The 14,210-nt window shown below is 41.1% G+C and overlaps 1 protein-coding gene across 2 annotated transcripts in view; it reads left to right on the top strand.

Annotated features, from left to right (window-relative positions):
- MAP2K6 (mitogen-activated protein kinase kinase 6) overlaps positions 1-14,210 on the top strand; it is a 121,712-nt gene that overhangs the window by 60,558 nt on the left and 46,944 nt on the right. The window lies entirely within an intron of this gene.

The raw sequence follows: 14,210 nt of genomic DNA, 5'->3' as shown, positions 1-14,210 counted from the left end.
CAAAGCTGAGCACCATGCCTTGTATGTAGTAAATTCTCAATAAATATTAGGTGCTTTTATTATTCTCATGAGCAGCTACTTGTTCATCAGAAAGCACCTGCCAAGAACAGCAGCGTAGGCTGACCTGGCCATTTTCAGCATCCATTTACCCAACGCCTTTTTGTCTGTTGGCACTGTATATATTGCTTACCTTGTGTCATTCCACCAAGGTAGATACCAATATTCCCATTTTCAGGATGAGGTTTGGATTAATACCTTCTCAAGGTTTTACAACTAATGAGCACCATGATTGGTCCCTTCCCACTAGGCCTCATTTTGACAGGGTCACGTGGAGTTATTTTCCAACTGAACCATATATAACTTGGTCGGACAAGCGTTTGCCCCAGTCCTTCAGGCTGCTTTCCAATAATAAAGGCTTGTGAGAATTGCCATCAGTAATATTCAGTTGAAGTCAAACCCATAAGAATCTCGGACTTAACGCAAGTTTTATAAAATTAGTGTATCCAGGGATCATTTTACATCATCTCCTCATATTTTTGGTGAGCCGGGAAAGCCAACTTAGGGAAATTGTATAGGTAACAGCGTGTATGAGACATCACAGAGCGTATTTAAATTTACACGCTTGACTCACATTTCTGATCACATAGGAAGGTGGAACATTCCTTTGGTTCAGTAAAGAATTCATGTACTTTTTTTTGGTGCTGAGTCTTGGAGATTAACTGATTTACATGTTTCAAGGTGACTGCCTGGAACAATTTCTAGACTTATTACCCAAGACTAGAGAACTCCACTGCTTTTGACACCCAGAGTTATAGCACTGCCTGAAGCAATACTTGTTAATTATGGGGACAATGGTTTATCCGGAGTAAAAAAAAAAAAACACAAAAAAAAACACAGAGGGCCCAAGTCTTTCTCCAGGACTGTGGAATTTTGCCTTCAGCGTCCCACAGGATCTGAAATAGTTAGTATTGAAGTACAATAGATTTGCATAAAGCAGTCTGCTTTGAAATTAAGTTGTTTGCTTTAGCAAATTAGCATTCTTTTCTCAAAAAATCATATTCGCATGGGGTGGTTTTCTCTCAGGAGCTGTTGCTTGGTCTTTGTTTCTTAATTGAGCATCATGAACCTCTAGCCTGGAGTGTCATCAGTGGGAGGTGCAATAAAGCCACGCGAGTACGTGGCAGACCAAAAGGCAGAGCCCACCTCGGTCTTTTGCCAGGCTGTGGTTTGCAAAACACAACTCTCAGAACTATCCAGCCTCCCTGGAAAGAAGGTAACTAGATATTGCAGAAACAACCATGTTGCAGAGGATTGTACTGAGTTTTTGCCGGCAGGAGGATAGGAGTGTCCAGGTGAAGAATCCTGCCATAGTTTTTGTTTGTTTGCTTGGTTTAATTTAAATTCAATTAATTAATATATAGTGTATTATTAGTTTCAGAGGTAGAGGTCATGATTCATCAGTGTTTTATAATGCCCAGTGCTGAGCACATCATGCGCCCTCCTTAATGTCCATCACCCAGTTACTGCATCCCCCCACCACCCCACCCCGCCCCGCCATAGTTTCTTGGCATTGCTTTGGCCATGGTTTCTTTATATTCTTGTTTCTTGTTGGCAGGGGGCATAAGGGATTCCAGAATATGCCACAGGCCTGGGGAAAGAGTCACATTTCTTAGTTTTCCTCTGAGATGTCATCGAGTTAGAAAGAACTCGAAGTCAGCATCTACTCCTTCTTTGTTGAGTGAAGGACATCCACTGAGGAGGAGGATGGCTCCATTTATCCACTTCCATTTCTTCTAGTTTGCAGTTAACTTCTCAGTTGTGCTTGTTTTGCCCCTTTTTATCATCAGGTTAAGACCTTCTAGGGGCACCTGGGTGGCTCAGTCTCTTAAGGATCTGCTTTCAGCTCAGGTCAAGATTTTGGCATTAGATTCCCTGCTCAGCAGGGAGCCTGCTTCTCCTTCTCCCTCTGCTGCTCCCGCTGCTTGTGCACTCCTGCTCTCTTTCTCTCTCAAAGAAATAAATAAAATCTTTAAAAAAAAAAAAGACCTTTTAGGTGTTTCTATCACCAGTGGCATTGTAGGATGCTTTGGAGGTCAGTGACCGAAGCAGTTGAGAAGGAAATGAAAGGAGTGAAAAGAAAGGGTAAAATAAAGGAAAAGGGGAAAAGAGAAATATATTTTGTCGAAGAGTATAGCAGCATGAGTGTGATAGGTGAGATGTAGGATAAGTTTTGAAAGAGAATTTGATAAAATTCAGTATCAATTTCTTTTTTTTTTAAAGCTTTTATTTATGTATTTATTTGAGAGAGAGAGAACATGAGTGTGAGAGGGGAGGGGCAGAAGGAGAGGAGAGAGATTCCTTTTTTTTTTTTAATTTTTATTTATTTATGATAGTCACACACAGAGAGAGAGAGGCAGAGACACAGGCAGAGGGAGAAGCAGGCTCCATGCACCGGGAGCCCGACGTGGGATTCGATCCCGGGTCTCCAGGATCGCGCCTTGGGCCAAAGGCAGGCGCTAAACCGCTGCGCCACCCAGGGATCCCGAGAGATTCCTTTTTTTAAAAAATTCAATTAGCCGACATATAGGACATCATTAGTTTCAGATGTAGTGTTCAATAATTTATCAGTTGCATGTAACACCCAGTGCTCATCCCATCATGCGCCCTCCTTAATGCCCATCACCCGGTTACCCCATCCCCCCCACCTCCCCTCCAGCAACCCTCAGTTCATTTCATAGAGTTAAGAGTCTCTCATGGTTTGTCTCCCTCTCTGATTTCTTCCCATTCAGTTTTTCCTCCCTTCCCCTATGATCCTCTGCACTGTTTCTTCTCTTCCACATGAGTAAAACCGTATGATAATTGTCTTTCTCTGACTGACGTATTTCTCTCAGCATAATACCCTCCAGTTCCATCCACATTGATGTAAATGGTAAGACTGCATCCTTTCTGATGGCTGAGTAATATTCCTTTGTGTATGATACACTACCTCATCTTTATCCATTCATCTGTCGACAGACGTCTTGGCTCCTTCCAAAGTTTGGCTCCTGTGGACATTGCTGCTATGAACATTGGGGCATGGGCCCCTTCAGATCACTACATTTGTATCTTTGGGGTAAATACCTAGTAGTGCAATTGCTGGGTTGTAGGGTAGCTCTGTTTTTAACTTCTTGAGGAACCTCCACATTGTTCTCCAGAGTGGCTGCACAAGCTTGCATTCCCCCCAACACTATAGGAGAGTTCCCCTTTCAAGGAGAGAGAATCTTTTTTTTTTTTTTTTTAAGATTTTATTTATTCATTCATGAGAGATACAGAGAGAGAGAGAGAGAGAGAGAGAGAGGAAGAGACACAGGCAGAGGGACAAGCAGGCTCCATGCAGGGAGCCTGACGCAGGACTCAATCCCGGGACTCTAGGGTCATGCCCTGGGCCGAAGGCAGGCGCTAAACCACTGAGCCACCCAGGGATTCCCCAAGGAGAGAGAATCTTAAGCAGACTCTGCACTTAGTGAAGAGCCTGATGTGGAGCTTGATTCTACAACCCTGAGATCAGGTCCTGAGCCAAAACCACGAGTCTGACGCCCAATCGACTGAGCCACCCAGGCATCCATCCATGTCCATTTCTAATGATTCACTGTGTTAGCTTCTTGTAGCTACTGCAACAAATCTGTGCAAACTTGGTTGCTGGAAACAATAGAAATGTGTTCTGTCATTGAAGGCCAAAAGTCTGAATCAAGGTGTGGGCAGGTCAGCCTCCTTCCAGAGGCTCTGGGAGAGAATCCTTTTCTTGCCTCATGTAACCTCTGGGAGCTGCCACATTCTTTGGCATTCTGCAGACTCTGGCTCCCTTATTCCAGGATCTGCCTCCGTCTTCTCTGGCTGAATCTAACCTCCCTTTCATCTTGGTTATAAGGGCACTTCTGATGGCATGTAGGGCCCAGCTGGATAATCCAGCATAATCTCCTTATCACAAGATCCTTAATTTAATCACATCTGCAAAATTGTTACTATGGTAACATTCACAGGTGCCAAGGATTAGGATATGGACACATCTTGGAAGCCATTGTTAGCCTGCTTCACCCACTAAAATGTAAACGGTTACATACTTCTTCTACCAAACTGAATCTAAACCCAGCATAAATCTTTTAAGATGGAAGGCTAGAAAGTTTTCTTTTTCTTTTCTTTTTATGAATTGTGTAAATTTTATTTTAAAGTACACTCCACACCCAGTGTGGAGCTCGAATTTGCAACCCTGAGATCAGGAGTCACATACTCCACTGACTGAGCCAGGCAGGCGCCCCAAAAGAGTGTTCTTAAAGTCAGGATCAAGTAAAGATATCTGCAGTGACCATCATATTTAATTATTTTTTTTTATATAGAAGCCAATGAACCTAAATAAGAGGTACACATATTTAAAGAGTATATGGGGCATCTGGCTGGCTCATTTGGTTAAATGTCTGACTCTTGATTTTGGCTCAGGTCATGATCTCAGGGTCTTGGGATCAAGCCCTGTGTCTGGCTCCTTGCTGGGTGTGGAGCCTGCTTCAAATTCTCTCTCTCTTTCCCTCTATCCCTTCCTAGCCTTGCGCATGTGCTCTCCCTCTGTCTCTCTCTCTCTCAAAGAAAAAAATAAAGTGCGTAAAATTAATGGAGAAACGGATGATTAACAGGTGGTATTGGGACAAGTATCTAGCCATTTGGGGAAGAGGAAACAATGTTCCTGCTTTATAAAAATGCAGAGGCCATAAAGGAACATAAAAAATTTTAATTTTATATAATCCAAAGGCTGAAAACCCCCAAATGTGTGGTGTGTGTCCATGTTGCAACACACACTACCAAAGGGGCAATGTCTTTTCTTATAAAAACATAATAATAATATAAAAATAAGCAAATAGTTTGAACAGGCAGTTCATAGAAAAATAGATAATGGTAGACATAGAAAAAAGGTAAAATATTTCAGCTTTATTAAATATTGAAAAAGTGATTAAAAACAATGAAGTACTCTTGCTTATTAAGTTGACAAAGATGAAAAATATTGTTGAATACTAAGTGTTGTTGAAGGATTATTTATTTATTTCTTCTTTTTTCCATCAAGAATTTGAGAGAGTCCATGAGGATGTATATAATGCAGTAATATAGCCTGCATAAAAATGAGACCACCTGTGAGGGAGTCTTGCCAAGCAAAAAAGTCAATTTTGAATGTGATCAAGTTTTAAAGTGCAGAGGAAAGTGTTGTACCAATAGGGGATATATATCATGGGCGAAATCCAGTGGGAAACTTGATAGAACAAATGACCAGATTTCTTCAAAAACACAATTTCATGCAGAGGGAAGGACAGACAATAAGAAATGGAGAGAGAGCTTATAGATAAAGAGTGAGACAAGAAACTTTATCAAGCAATCGTCAAACATAGATCTGATTCTGATCCTAATTCAAACACATTATAATTTTAAAATATTTGAGATATTTGTGAGACCATTAGAATTTTGAACACTGAGTACATATTAAGAAATTATTTGTTTACATGTAATAATGCTGCTGTGGTTATTTATTTTTATTTTATTTTATATTTTATTTTATTTTTTAAAGATTTTGTTTATTTATTCATGAGAGACATAGAGAGAGAGAGGCAGAGACACAGGCAGAGGGAGAAGCAGGCTCCATGCAAGGAGCCCGATGTGGGACTCGATCCCGGGTCCCCAGGATCACACCCTGGGCTGAAGGTGGCGCCAAACCACTGAGCCACCCGGGCTACCTGTTTTTGTTTTGTTTTGTTTTGTTTTTTAATAGTTTCTGGGGCACCTGGGTGGCTTAGTTGATTGGGTATCCAACTTTTGGTTTCAGCTCAGGTCATGATCACAGTCATGGGATCCAGCCCCACATCAGGCTCTGCACTCAGCACAGTGTCTGCTTGAGATTCTTTCCCCCTCCCTCACTGTCTCCCCCTCTGCTCTCTCCCTGCCCCTGCTCATGCTGTCTCTGCCTCTCTCAAATAAAGAGATAAATAAAATCTTTTTTCTAAAAAACAGTCAATTTCTTTTGGAGATACTTGATAAAATATTTATGGATGAAATGATTTGATGTCTGGGAGAGTGGGTGGGTATAGATGAAATGAGATTGGCTGTGAGTTGATATTTGTTGAAGCTGAGGAATGGGTTCATGTGAATTGATTATAACTGTCTTGTTTACTTTCCCGTGTATTTAAGATGTTCCATAATAAAATGGTATTAAAAGGGTAGTAGGTAAGATGGGCAGTCCAGATGGCTCAGCAGTTTGGCACCTGCCTTTGGCCCAGGGCGTGATCCTGGAGACCTGGGATCGAGTCCCGCGTCAGGCTCTCTGCATGGAGCCTGCTTCTCCCTCTGCCTGTGTCTCTGCCTCTCTCTCTGTGTGTCTCTCAGGAATAAATAAATAAAATCTTTAAAAAAAAAAATAAATAAATAAAAAATAAAATAAAAGGGTAGGTAAGACACAAACAAAAAATACTTCCTGGAATGCGAATGTGAATGAGTCCCAGTTTGGCCCTACGCATTTCAGCCACCACCCTAAGGAAGGACACGCAAAGAAAAATATTCATATCATCCATAAGCAGAGATTGATACAGGAGAAGCCAACTCTTCTAATTATTGATGACATGTCTTATTTTCTAAGAGTCTTTATAAAGAGGGCATTCTATAAGGTGATGAGACACATCCTTACAGAGATGAATTTCAGAGGTCTTTCTTTAAAGATGTACCCTATTTCATAGTAGAACATAGCTCAATAGCAGAAATGGTGTGAAATCGACTCAACACTGGTAACACAGATGAGGAACTGTGTATTTCTTTGCATCTCTTCGTCTTCATGCAACTTGGTTGAATCAGAGTCACTCCTCTGTAGTTTTCCTTGGCTAGCTGGGAGGTGATCACAGTTCTATTAAAAGTGTGACCTTGGACCAGAGGGAAAAGTCATCCACTTCTCCCAAGAAAAAAAATTCAACCCTCTGAGTCACTATCCGTCTGTTTTACATATTAAAAGAGAGCTTTCTGTAATTCAGTAGCTATTGAAGAAAATCTTTATATTTTGGAAAATTTCAAACGTATTCAATGGTATACAGTACAATGAGCCACCATGTATCCATATCACTTAGTTTTGACAGTTACCAACTCATGGCTAATCTAAGTTCATCTAGATCTCCACTCCCCGACCCCCTCCCCACCACCATATTATTTTGAAGCAAACCCTACAATCAGATTATTTCATTTGGAGACATTTCGGTACTTAGCTCTAAAATATGAATGCTAATTTTAAATCTAAATTAAATTTAGCCCACCATTTTGAAAAGATCAAACACATCACCAAATTTCTTAGCAACCTGTTGCCATATTTTAAAGTGGTATTTTAACACCCGTATGACTACATTTCCTCTCGATAAAGACTCATGAATGAAGCAGCACATAAATGAGGAAGGTGAGCGCAGACAGTGGGGATTCCCCACCTAACCACTGCCTGCCTCCTACCTTCACGCTGGGCCCAGACCACAAGTAAAGGGCATTGACTGTGATTTTGCTGTTAGGTTCTTTCAAGAACACATAGTCAGCATCAAATTGTTGACACGACAAAACATAGTTCAGCTCGATCTGGTCTCAAAAAAAAAAAAGGAGCTTCAATCACATGAAGTTGTAAGAAGAGTCTGCCGAGTGCTTTCATTCTTTGAAAACAGGACCATTTCTAAATGAGTGCTTCTCTAAACGCTCTGGCTTATTCCTCTTTGACGCATCCTGCAATTCTTTGTGTCTTTCACTGATTCTTCATTCACATCTCATTCTGTCAAAATGTTCTTGCCTTGACTGCCTTTCATTCTCTTGCTCTTTTTGTTTCCCTGACTCTCATTCAACTCTTTACCTCTGTTTGTCACTCCCAGATCTGCGTATTTACTCCCCACCCCCAACCGCCACCCAGCCTTAAGCTCCATTCATCTGCTTGAAATGCTCCATTCATCTGTCAGGGGTCACCCCACATCTTACACTTAACACGTCTGCATTGGAATTCATTATCTGCCTTCTCCCCACCACCTACCCCAATTGGCCTGACTTTCCACATTCACTCAAATTTCATTTAAGTGTGGAAAATCCAAATTACTACTACTATTACTACTACCACCTGTAATACTACTACTGCTGCTGCTGGTCCTGCTGCTGCTTATCTTCTAATCTTCTACACCTCTAATCCAGTGAATTTCTAGAGCCTAGGGGTGTTGCCCCCATGAAATTTAAGCAGCTTATTTATCAGACAGATTGCTGTGGTCGCTGCCTCTTACTTCTTGGGTGTAGTGCTTAACTCCTACGTGGGTGAAACATGGGGGATGGCTTTGAAGAGCTTGCGGTCCAGTGTGGCGCAAGGGGGAGCAGATGGGTTTCAATCCATGTAGGAAGGGAGACTTTAAATATATATTCAGACTACTGCAACCAGACAGGTGAGGAGCATTTATTCTACATGTTTTTATGGAAGGCTCCATGGAAGAGAACATGCTTGAGCTGAGAGTTAAAGTTGAGCAGTAGAGACAAGTGATGACAGCATTTTGGGCAAAACATAAGCAAAGACCTGGAAGCTTAAAATGCCAAGGTCTGTATATATGGATGTGTGTGTGTGTATGTGTGTGTGTGTACCCTATTTCCAAATATTCTGCAGATATTAGATTCATCTTGTTACATTATTTTTTTGAAATGTGGATGACATGACATGACCTCTTCAACTGAACAGCATAGATGACTCCTTTTCTTAAATCTGAAATTTAAATATTATTAGTGTTGGTCTTCCAATCTTTGGCTCCAACCTCTGCTTTCATTTTTCTCTGTAGTACCATCCTTCACTTTGTCTAGAGTAGACAACTCACAATTTTTTTGACTCTACCACAGGTCCTTCTCACTACCACTGGGAGCTCATCCTCATTCTGCTTAGAATCTCACTGTTGTATTTCCGCATTCTGGTTGCCAAAATCCTACCCATTACTTAAAAAAAAAAAAAATTATAATGGAAACATTTAAATATGTAAAAAAAAAAGACCTAATAAGATAATAAATCCTCATATAGCCTTAAATCCTACCAGTGGTCAAAGGACCACATAAAATACCACTTCCCCTGTGAGATCATTTTTTTTTCATTTCCCTCTTCTGCTTTGAACCTCCCATATATTCATGATGCGGTAGTTGTAGTGTATATCACAGGTACTCTGATATTACAGGAACTGGTTTTTCTTATCCCCTCTTTCAAAGCAGAATTTGTAGCTTGATGAACTTCTTGTTCCTTGTAGTGTCTACTTTGGTGAGTTATTAACAGTTTCAGCTCAAAGATAGAGATAGCCCCATTAGGAGCTTCATCTGGAATTTCTTACTAGCCACAAAGAACTGATTGGTGGTGGGGGAAGTACCAGAGACTGGGCGGAATGTGACCTTATCATCATAAAGAAAGAAATGGTGAAAAAAGGAGACACTCTACTTAGACATATACTTGACAAGGTGTTCTTGACCCTGGCTAGAACATTCAATCATTTGTGGAGAGTTTAAAAAAAAAAAAAAAAAGTCTGTAATGCAGCCACTTTGGAAGACAGGTTAGCAGTTTTGTATAAGACTAACATAGTCTTACCATATGATCCAGCAATCACATTCCTTGGTATTTACCCAAAGGAATTAAAAACATATGTCCACATGAAAACCTGCACACAGATGTTTATAGGAGCTTTATTCATAGCTGCCAAAACTTAGAAGCAACAAGATGCCTGTCGGTAGATGAACTGTGGCACGTTCTGATGATGGCATAGTATTCAATGCTAAAAAGAAATTTGCTATCAAGCTGAGAAAAGATAAAGGAATATCACTAAGTGAAAGAAGCCAGTCAGTGTGTTTCTAACTATATGACATTCTGGAAAAGCCAAAACTATGGAGACAGTTAAAGGATACCAGTGGTTGCTAAGGGTTGGGGAGAAGGAGGGATAAATAGACAGAGCACAGAGGGTTTTTAGGACAGTGAAAATACTCCATGTGGTACTATAATGATATCCACACATGTCTGTATATGTCAGTATATGTCACATATATCAGTATACATTTATCCAAACCCGTTGAATGTACAACACCAGGAGTGAAGCTCAATGTAAACTATGGACTTGGGGGTGATAATGATTCATCAGTGTAAATTCATCAGTTGTAACACGTGCGCCACTCTGGTGGGGATGTTGATGATGGCAAGGCAGGGGACAGGGGGCATATGGGGACTCTCTGTATCTTCCCTTCAATTTTGTTGTGAACTTCAAACTGCTCTTTAAAAAGTAAGTCCTTCGTAAAGAAAGATGTGGAGTCAGAGGCCACACTCCCAGAGATCCTGAGTCTGTAGAACTGGAATCATTCCCATGGTCAGTGGGAACCAAGAGAATATAGTTCCAAATTGATGAGCTGCTTGAAAACTGTAATTTTAACATAAATCACATAAGAGAGGAAGAACAGAGGAGGACATCTGAAGAAATAAGCTGCCCATACAGGGAACAGTCTATTTAGGTCATATTTAAAAAAAATTTAAGGACAACCATGGAAAGAAGAAAAGAAATTGGTATATATTAAGCGCCTGTTAGCTGTTAGACCCTGCTAGATATCTTCACACATATTGTGCCCACTGAGCCTCTCAATGACCCAAGTCTCTCATCTCCCATTAGCAGGCAAGGAAACTAGGTTTAAGAAATGTGTTCAAGCTCACCATGTTAATAAGTGGCACAGCTGGAATTTTAACTGAGGTCTATTGGTATTTAAGTTTGTGCTATTTCTTTTTTTTTTTTAAGATTTAATTTATTTATTCATGAGCGTCACAGAGAGAGAGAGAGAGAGAGAGAGGCAGAGACACAGGCAGAGGGAGAAGCAGGCTCCATGCAGGGAGCCCGATGTGGGACTCGATCCTGGGTCTCCAGGACCACACCCCGGGCTGAAGGCGGCGCTAAACCGCTGAGCCACCCGGGCTGCCCAGTTTGTGCTATTTCTACTCCAGTCTGTTTCTTTTTTCTATTATTTCAAGGGCTCAATACTCACATTCAAAACAGTTGAGAAAGTAATAAATAAATATTCAGTCGACAACTATTTAAGATGTGCAGGCAGTGAGCGAAATCACTACCATAATGGAACCCATACTGGGAAGATAGATGCTAAACAAGTAATAAATGCAGAAGTAAACACATAATGCAAGCATAATGTGGAATTATGAGAAATGGTATGAGGAATATAAATGGAGGACAGTCATGGAGAGCCATTTGAGACAGATTGGACATTTTTGTAAAGGGTTTAAGCTATTCATTTTTTTATTTATTAGGTTCTTAAATTTTAATTCCAATATGGTTAGTGTACAGTGTTATTTTAGTTTCAGGTGTACAATGCAGTATCTCAACAGTTTTGTACATCACAACAAATGCACTCCTTAGTCCCCATCATCTATTTCTCCCATCCCCCACCCCACCTTCCTTGGGGGTAACCATCAGTTTGTTCTTTTTATTTTTTTGTTTACTTTTTAAAGATTTTTTAAAATTTTTTTATTTATTTATGATAGTCACACACACACACACACACACACACACACACACACACAGAGGCAGAGACACAGGCAGAGGGAGAAGCAGGCTCCATGCACCGGGAGCCCGACGTAGGATTCGGTCCCGGGTCTCCAGGATTGCGCCCTGGGCCAAAGGCAGGTGCTAAACCGCTGCGCCACCCAGGGATCCCTATTTTTTATTTATTTTTTAAAGATTTCATCTATTCATTGGACAGATTAAGAGAGAGAGAGAGCACAAATAGGCAGAGCAGCAGGCAGAGGGTGAAGAAGAACCAGGCTTCCTGAGGAGAAAGGAGCCAGGTGCCAGGCTCAATCCCAGGACCCTGGGATCATGACCCAAGCTGAAGGTAGACACTTACCCGATGGAGCCGCCCAGGAGTCCCCATTGTTCTTTTTTAGTTAAGAATGTCTTCCTTCCTTGGTTTGTCCTCCTCTCTCTTTTCTCCTCCTTTGTTCATTTGTTCTGTTTCTTAAGTTCCACATAAGAGTGAAATCTCTGACTCGTTTCACTTAGCATTATACTCTTTAGCTCCATCGACATTGTTGCAAATTTATCATTTTAGCATTTCATTCTTTTTGATGGGTGAATACTATTCCATTGTATATGTGTGTGTGTGTGTGTGTGTGTGTGTGTGTGTGTGCACCATATCTTCATCCATTTATTTGTTGATGAACACTTGGGCTGCTTCCATAATTTGGCTATTGTAAATAATGATACAATAATCATTGGGGTGTACATATCCTTTTGAATTAGTGTTTTTGTATTCTTTAGGTAAATACCCAGTAGTGCAATTCCTGGATTGGAGGGTTGTTATATTTTTAGGTTTTTGAGAACCCTCATACTGCCTTCCAGAGTGGCCGCACCTATGGGTATCCTTGCCAACAGAGACAGAGTGGACATTTTAAGCTAAAATGTCCGAGGTTCTGTAAAGTGCATTGAGTTCACATTCTGTGTGAGATGCTAGGATATGAAAACCGGACATGTGGACTGTGACCCTGAAGGGGTGTTCAGGAAGGTCTGGGAGGGTTCTGTGAGGGTGTATGATAAAAGAGCTGGGTATGGAAGTTTGGCTTCTTGTCCACAAGAGGGCTAGAACCTTCTAGGCAGAAGCAGCACAAAGATCCATCTCCCTCCTTGAAATCCATCTCCCTCCTTGAAATCAAAATGACTACACGTTTTAACACAAACTTGTCAGCTTTCTTTCTCTAAATCTTATGTAGTTCTGAAGAAGGTTGGCACACTGGCTGGAGTCTCAGTGGTGGGTGAGATCCAGGGGTTTCAGGGGGAATGGAAGCATCTGCGTCCTATCGCTGTTGCAAAGCCAGCTTTCTCCCTGCACTCCCTTCCCTCTGCCCTGCTCTGTTAGCTGCTTTGCCTCTGATCATCGCAATTTAATAACATCTAATGACACTCCTCTGCCGATTTCAGCGCCAGCTCCCCTTGGGACTTAAGCCTAGATGCAAGTATTAAAGAGAGGGCAGCCAAGGCTTCCAGGTTGCCAGTTACTTGGCTGGAAATCCCATTCACGTTGGGAAACAGATTTTTAAAATAAATCTAGCACTGGAAGCGATGCCATCCTTTTGTAAAGCTGTGTCAATAATCATAAACCCTCATAATCATGCCCCCCAACCTCTTGGCCAAGCTGACAAATATTTAGGCTTCACCGTATCCTCATGATGCCACCTTCTGTTGACCCTGTGGGATTCTCTTGCTGTTTGGGTTGGCACTGGCTCACAGTCTTCTGTTTTATGTAATAAGGCACATGAGAGAAGCTCTTTGTACATAGCCCGTCCGCGTGGGTACTGAGCAAGAGGTCTTGTGTACCCCATCATTTTCGGTATGGTCAAAGCTAGTGAACATTTCTGTGGCCTGGGAAATGTTTGCTAACTATTGGCAAGGTTTTTATTTTCCAGTGCCATTTTGCTCCGGGCCAGGATTATAATGACCCGGCTTTGGTTTAAGATGAATTTTGCAAATATATGTGTGTGGTGGGGCTACATTTTCAGAGAAAACAAGCCTGGGTGTGGCCCAGGCTGATGTAATATAGCACTGCAAATGCTCAGGCAAGCCAACGAGGCTTACCCTTTGCAGATTGTACCAACAATCGAGGTCTGTAGGAGGACACAGGAATTCTCTCATTCTGAGAAGGTGGTTACTAGCATGTGACACAACACAGAGCCTATTTTCTGATATGTTTTCCGTGTTTGCTTCAGTTTATCAAGGGAAAGGGCCATTTAACGCACTTGGGCACTTAGTTGTATCATTTACATTTCTTCCTCACTGAGTTTCTTTCTTTCTTTCTTTCTTTTTTTCTTTCTTTCTTTCTTTCTTTCTTTCTTTCTTTCTTTCTTTCTTTCTTTCTTTCTTTCTTTCTTTCTTTCTTTCTTTTTTTCTTTCTTTTCTTTCTTCTTTTTCTTTCTTCTTTCTTTCTTTCTTTCTTTCTTTCTTTCTTTCTTTCTTTCTATCAACGTGGTGTTAAATGTTAACGTCAGGTGTTGGCAGGCCTTGCAGGGGGAACAGATTGCTTTGAAATAAACACAGCTGGGAACTGACCACATATCGTTTTTCTTTCTTTTAAGAAATGAAAGAAGCATTTATAGAAGGGCTGGAGCATGCACGACTGTCCAGAATTCCTTTATAAATTTG

This window comes from Canis lupus, chromosome 9 (assembly GCF_011100685.1).
Source record: "Canis lupus familiaris isolate Mischka breed German Shepherd chromosome 9, alternate assembly UU_Cfam_GSD_1.0, whole genome shotgun sequence".
NCBI classification, from domain to species: domain Eukaryota; kingdom Metazoa; phylum Chordata; class Mammalia; order Carnivora; family Canidae; genus Canis; species Canis lupus.
The sequence above is the reverse complement of the archived record's forward strand: the minus strand, read 5'-3'. Positions and strand labels throughout refer to the sequence as shown.